Source organism: Carassius carassius, chromosome 45, assembly GCF_963082965.1.
Source record: "Carassius carassius chromosome 45, fCarCar2.1, whole genome shotgun sequence".
In the NCBI taxonomy this organism is placed as follows: domain Eukaryota; kingdom Metazoa; phylum Chordata; class Actinopteri; order Cypriniformes; family Cyprinidae; genus Carassius; species Carassius carassius.
The window spans coordinates 19084531-19091515 of record NC_081799.1 but is presented as its reverse complement, the minus strand read 5'-3'; positions in this window follow the sequence as shown (position 1 = coordinate 19091515).

The window sequence follows — 6985 nt, the reverse complement described above, 5'->3', positions numbered from 1 at the left end:
TTGAACACCTGAATTGAATAGTCTGAGTTGTCATAATAATGCAAAATTTTATAATTTGTATTCATTTTAGAAAATGACAAGATTTAAACTTTTCTATTAATTTCTTAGGTTAAAATAAAATGTAAATCCTATATTTTTGTTATGGTTTCAAATAATTTAAATGATATATCTATATAAATATTATATATACTACACACACACACACACACACACACACACATATATATGAACACCTATAAAAATAAGTTACATGATGGCTCTGACGACAGTATTGCATGCTTGGTGTGTGTGGGGTGTTGGATTAAAGGCAGATGTTCCAGATGGCGTCAAATGCATCTATTTTTACCCATCCATAACTGCCTGTTACTAATCACCAAGTGCATTCTGGGAATATATCTTTAGTTTAGTGGTGTAGATTCTATAGTATGTAACTTGAGGATTTAGTGGTACAGACTCTGACCAGTTACTCCTCCACAGCATCTGGCCCCAGACAGATTTAGATGCTTTAATGGATTTTATCTATTAGAAAAAAACACGCTGAGTTGATACATCTGTCGTGTTTATATAGAATGATGTGTACATTACATAACGCTACATTAAGTTGGATTTGTTAATTGCACCATATCCACACGAAAGCATTTGGTGATGTTTCCTGTAGCACAGACAGATATAAATGGCTTTTATATGAATATTTGTGGTTTCTGTAGAATGGGTGTTTGAGAATTCACAGTTCTATGTACTGTATTCTGAGAAACTCGCATGACCTTCAGCAGATTTTACACTCTTCTGAAAGTAAATTTGAGAGGAAGGAGAATTTGAAGAAGTCTACTGTGCTGCATTTGAAGCTTCTTTGCATTGTGTGCTTCTGCTCTCGGTTTCAGACCTCAGCTGTGTTGCAGTTTCTAATATGTCCCATGAGATGATGCTTTTGTTGGTTGTTGCTCTTCATCACCAAATTTCCTGTTTTACACATGTGACCCCCAGTGCCTTAGAGAGAACAGAGTTTCCTGAAATGAATACACATTGTAATATGACCAGTTTGAAAGCCTGTGGGATGGTCTCAAAAAGCCCTACAGGGGTAATAACATTCAATCTTTGTTGAATTTTATTGAAATTGATAGCAATTATTGTAAATGTACTGTTGCACTGCCTTTTTTAAATCTCATATGATAATTATATCTATTTGATTATAATATAATATAATTATAATACACCGCTATATACACAGCTAGGGTAGAATGTTTGTTTTATCTGTCTGTCTGTCTGTCTGTCAAATAAATATTAACATTAAATTTAATGATATTTATTTAAACTAATATTTATATGTGTATTGTAACTTTATTACTTACTGTTTATCCATTCCAATTAATATATTTATTGCAGAAATAACAACAACAACAACAACATTGTATGTGATAAATATATTAATATTATATGATTAATAGCAATAATCTATATTTACTATATTAAATCAGTAAATACTATGATGTATATACTAAAATACATATATTTAAAAAATGTATAGAAATAATTTATATTTACTATATTAAATCAATAAATACAATGATGTATTTACAAAAATACATATATTAAAAAAATTCACACAAATTATGTGTGTGTGTGTGTGTATTTTGTATATACATAGGTATATACACATGTATTTCTATGTTACTATTATTATTTTAAATAATTTTAATATATGTAATATAGATGTGCTAAAATAAACATATATTAAAAGAAAATTGTATATATATGTTATGTATAATATATTAATATATATGAAAATATATTTCATTAATAGTAAAAATGTATGTATTGTGTGTTACTGTTACTAACATTAATATGTATTATTTAATAATATCAATAATATGTACCATTTATATTTAATGTATGACATTTAATTTTACAAGATGTCTGTATGACATACAATATTACATATTAATATACATTACATGTATTACAAACTAAATTTTATATTTTACAATTATATGTATTTATTACATAATATAATTATGTATTTATTACAATTATTCTATAAAAATGAATGCTCAGTAGGTTTTCCTGCTGTTCTTTTTCTGCGTCGCCGGACAGAACTGTCGTTCCTGGGCTGCTGGCCATAATCAGTGACTGAGCCAAAATTCAAATCACTGGGGTCTCCCTCTCATCAGACGAGCCCGGAATGTTCAGCTCCTGCTGTGTTCTGACAGTGTTAGTGAGATACAGGATATCCCTGAAGGGGAGATCGCTAAACAATATCAGACCTAATCAACATTGTTTGTTAACAAACAGTAAACCAGACATCCTTCTCTATGATATAACACCCCACGCCCAACAGACGTGAGCTCCCGGGCAACAGTTCAGCCCTTAAATATGGACAGAGAGAAAAAATGTAAAACTACTGTTTACTCAAATCACATATTATGAAATGGCAGATGAAGGCCTTGTTTAAATCAGTATCACCCTTACGAAAATTAACCATGGTTTTATTGTAGTAAAAAGAGTACTAACCATGTTTTTGGTATGTTGATTATTATTTGTATAACCAGAGTTTTACTCCAAATATCATGGTTAAACTATGATTAGTGTAGCGAAACCGTGGTTAATTTGTGGTTACCATGTTTTTATCATAGTAAACATGATTTTTTGGGTTTTGTTTGTAGTAAAACCATGATCATTGTTCGTAAGGGCACGGACATCAGTGTTTTTGAATGAGTTTCTATTTGTATATTACGTTATCATTTTAATTTTAAAGAAAAAAGAAAAGTAAATCAAATATTATATAGACATATAAATAAAATGGACAAAACTACTCAATTTAGTTTTTAAAAATACATCGTGTAGTTTATTTTAAGTCATATTAGTACATCAAAATGAAAAAGAGAAAAGGTACATTGGTAGCTAGCTGAAATAAAATAATTCATTTTTCATATCTGATTTTATTTCAAACAATGTTTATTTTATTTCACATAATATATTTGCATGATCTTAGTTTTAGCAGTAAAATACTCCCTCCAAAGCCTCCGGGCCTGTCTTTGTGTTGAACACATGAGGTCAGTCTGCCATCTGCACGATTAATGTTCCCAGTAATAACTGCTTTTTGATTTTGTGTTATTCTTTCAATAGGAACTGCCTCCCAACCTGCATCCTGAATTGTTTGTCCCAGGCCAACTTACAAGAAGAACTTCAACCGCTTGTTAAAACCTAGAAAAATCATCCTCAATTGTTTGTGGCCACTCGTGACTAGAGGCATCATTAAGATAATGGTCAATATCACACCTGCGAGAGGATTCGCTTTACACCAGTGCTAATTGAGGTCCTGCGAGGTGGTCTGGTTATTTGCAGCTTTCTGACATCATCACTAATGTCGAAGGGACTCAAAATTGGATGTCAAGGTGCTCTGTCACACCAACCCCTACAGCTGTACAGGGTGATGTGGGATTTCTTTCCCCCACAAATGTGGTGGGTTTAAACGGTATTAGACAGGTCTGCCCACATGATGTCAGCCGATGATGTCACAGATGATGGATAAAGTAACATCTGTTGAGTTGAGGAATATTTCTGGTTAAAGGTAAAGGATTAATCACTTGTGAGTTGAGATCGTTTCCAAGACATCAAAGCAATTTAGGATTGAAGATGTAAATATGAGCCCTCAAGTAACGCTGGGTTTCAAACAGATGAAGCACACACTGTGTGTCTCCACCCTTTATAATTCAGTGCATTTATCGCTGTTGTTGTGTTGAGGTAATACTGTCATTATGGCCACAATCAGCCTGGTATGCACTAATCTTGTGTCTGGCTGGACTTTACACAGGCTTTACAGTAAAAGACATGTTATATAAAGCCTAAAATGAGTTCAGGAATAGTTAAAAAAACAAGATTCTGCGAAGCAGTAAAGCTCCTTGTCTTGGAGACACTTTTAAAAGGCAATGTAGTATTATCTATAGAACCAAAATGCCAAAATAGTGCAAAATGAAACTCGTTTGTCATAATTTAATCACCCTCATGTCAGTCCTATACTGTTTTTTTCTTCCGTGAAACACAAACGTTCAGCAGAATTTTTGAGCTGTTGTTTCTCTCAGGATAATTGGTTGTGAATGGGCTCTTAAAATACAAAAACACCATAAAAGTACTATAAAAGCTGTCTATATGATTCTTAAGAAGTCTTTTGAAGACATCCGGTTTTTGTGTTATGCTCTTGTTTTTGTACCTTGACATAATGCATCCACATTTGCTTTCATTTATGGAGCAGCGTGAAGATTCTTCTAAACTTCTCTTTTTGTGTTCCACAGAAGAAAGTAAATCATACGGGTTTGGAATGACGTGAGGCATTTTCAGGTGAATTATTCCTTTAAGGAGCATTATGAATGGCCAGTTTCAAAGCTGCTACTGAAACAGTGGAAATGTTTAGGGAGTATCCCAGAAGGTTTTGCTCTGAGTTGGAAAGAAAAACAGCAAATGGTGGCTGCCATGGCGATTTGGGCAATAGTAACACACAGTAAAAGTTGTGGTACCTGTGCTTCAAATGATCATACAGGCAGACCAAACTGGCACAGCCAAAAGCTTCATGGAAAGGTTCAGACACGTGATGAGAGAGGCATAAACAGGTTTATGTTTAGATAATGTAATGCGAGACATAACACCGTTTCAGACACGCATAACCAAGATCTAAATTAGTTCCTCGCTACTTATTGTAAATCTCAAATGAAAGAAGACACTGTTTACATGATTATCATGTTTAATCATTACAAATACTGAGTCAAGGATCAATGTTCAAGGTAGTTTAAAAGCCAACTTTTACAATGTTAATTATCAACCAGAAACAAGAGTGCAAATTCAATGTTTAGGAAATTTTCCTGTTCAACTCTTGACATACTTTCTGATTTCTGAAGGGTCATGTTACACTGAAGACAGGAGTAATGGCTGCTGAAAATTCAGCTTTGCCATCACTGGAGTAAATACAATTATTATAATATACATAATATATTAAAATATAAAACTGATTTTGAGTTGTAATAATATTACTGATTTTATTGTATTTTTGATAATAATGTCGTGAGCAAAAGAAACAAAAATCACAAATTTTGTTACACTATAAGCATTAAACAGCATGACATTGCTCTTACTGTACATAATTAATTAGCTTTAATGTTTGCACCCCTGAGCAATAACGTTTTCATCAAGGTTATGTCTATATCGGAGATGGGGTTCTCTGTTTGTGACTAATGCGTATAGCACTACTCTCAGTTTCTCAAAGCTGTGAGATTGTCATAATTTGCAAATACACAAAACAAAAACACCAGAAGGACCAAGCAGCCTGTCAATAATGCTTTCAGAGCACTCTTCTTGTACTTTGAGGAATGCATGTAACTCTAACAGTAGTTTGCAAAGTCTTTGTTTATCAAAGGCAGTCATCTAAAACCCTCCGGTCTGGTCCCACAGCACTAAGCTGCCACTCGGAGCATCTGTGCTTATTCTGGACCTAATCTCACTTTAGCTCTACCTATATGCTCTTATGTGTGCAACGGAGAAGGCTTCCTATGTCATTCAATCCTTGGACCTTGACACATATAATCCATAGTAATTGATTTCCTTGTGCGTGTTGTGTGTCTGTGTGTGTGTGTGTGTGTTTGTGTTTGTTAGTTTGTACTCAATGGCTTCTATGTAAACACACTATTACAGAGATTAAAATTTGCAATCAAACAAAGGAAGTAGTTACATGTTTGTCTGAACGTCAACACAGTCGTAAACAGATAATGATCTCGGTCTACCCGACAGCCCCATATACACACAAACACCTGTTTAAAACCCCTGCATATGCGTATTTATTCAGTCGTGTTTTGATGGCATTTGTGGCTGTATTTTGTTCTGACAGGAGATTGAAATGGCACACAGGAGAACAAAAGCGTTTTTGGAGGAAGCACAGAAGAATCAGTGACAGATTAAAGAGTTAATCCTCTTGAGTATCTGTAGGTCTGACACCCCACGTCAGGATGAATTCCTCTCAACACTGTGCAAGACAATAGAAGTAGAGTCAACAGCACAGATATAGACCTCATGCTTTCAAGACAGGGCCACACATGCAGACATGCACACACACCGCATTTAACTTTCTGTGTAAATGTATTCATGGAATAGCTATAAGCACATACCTGTCAAATTACATTAGAATATTGTGAAAATGAGACTGAAGATAATATGCTTGCTTGTTTTGCTTAGTGACAAAAACTAAATATCTGACACTGATTTTGGTTTAATACATGTTTTGTATTATTTCTAATAGTTTTCAGAAGTATGTGCTTCTGATCTAAATTTTATATCCATTTATTATTTAATTTTTTCTGGCTTTATTTTCGATTTTCCCCACAGGAACAGATTGTAACATAAAATTAAAGATGTAATACAATAATTTCATTAGGTATAGGCTATCAACATTAATACGTATTCTATCTATCATATTAATTAAAAAGGTCTATGCCACAAAAGAAGCGAACAGTTATTATAAAATAGTGAATCCATCACATGATGCAATTTACACATCGACAGCAATCTACATGAAGTAAAAATAAAAGAAAGAAGAACATTTCAATAATAACAGGAGTACATGCAGTGTAAGCAAAAACAGCAGCCATAAAAATAAATATACAGTATAATAATAATAACAATAATGATCTAACAAGTGAATGCATTATTATTCTTTAGGAACAATGCAATTGTTCAAGACCTCTATGCTGTTTCATATAAAAAAAAATATTGAACAAATTGCTGAGAAATAGATAGCTTAAACCATATTACAATGGTTTGCTGGTCTGTCGGCTGGTTTTATAAGGATTTTAACAGCTTTTCAGCTGGTTTGGATGGGGTACCAGCTTGCCAGCACGCTAAACCAGCTGAGTTAACAGCTTGGCAAGGCTAGTGAGACCAGCTTAAACCAGCAAACCAGCCATGTTAGGCTTTTCTTTCCAGCAGGGTATAAACCACAGTTACA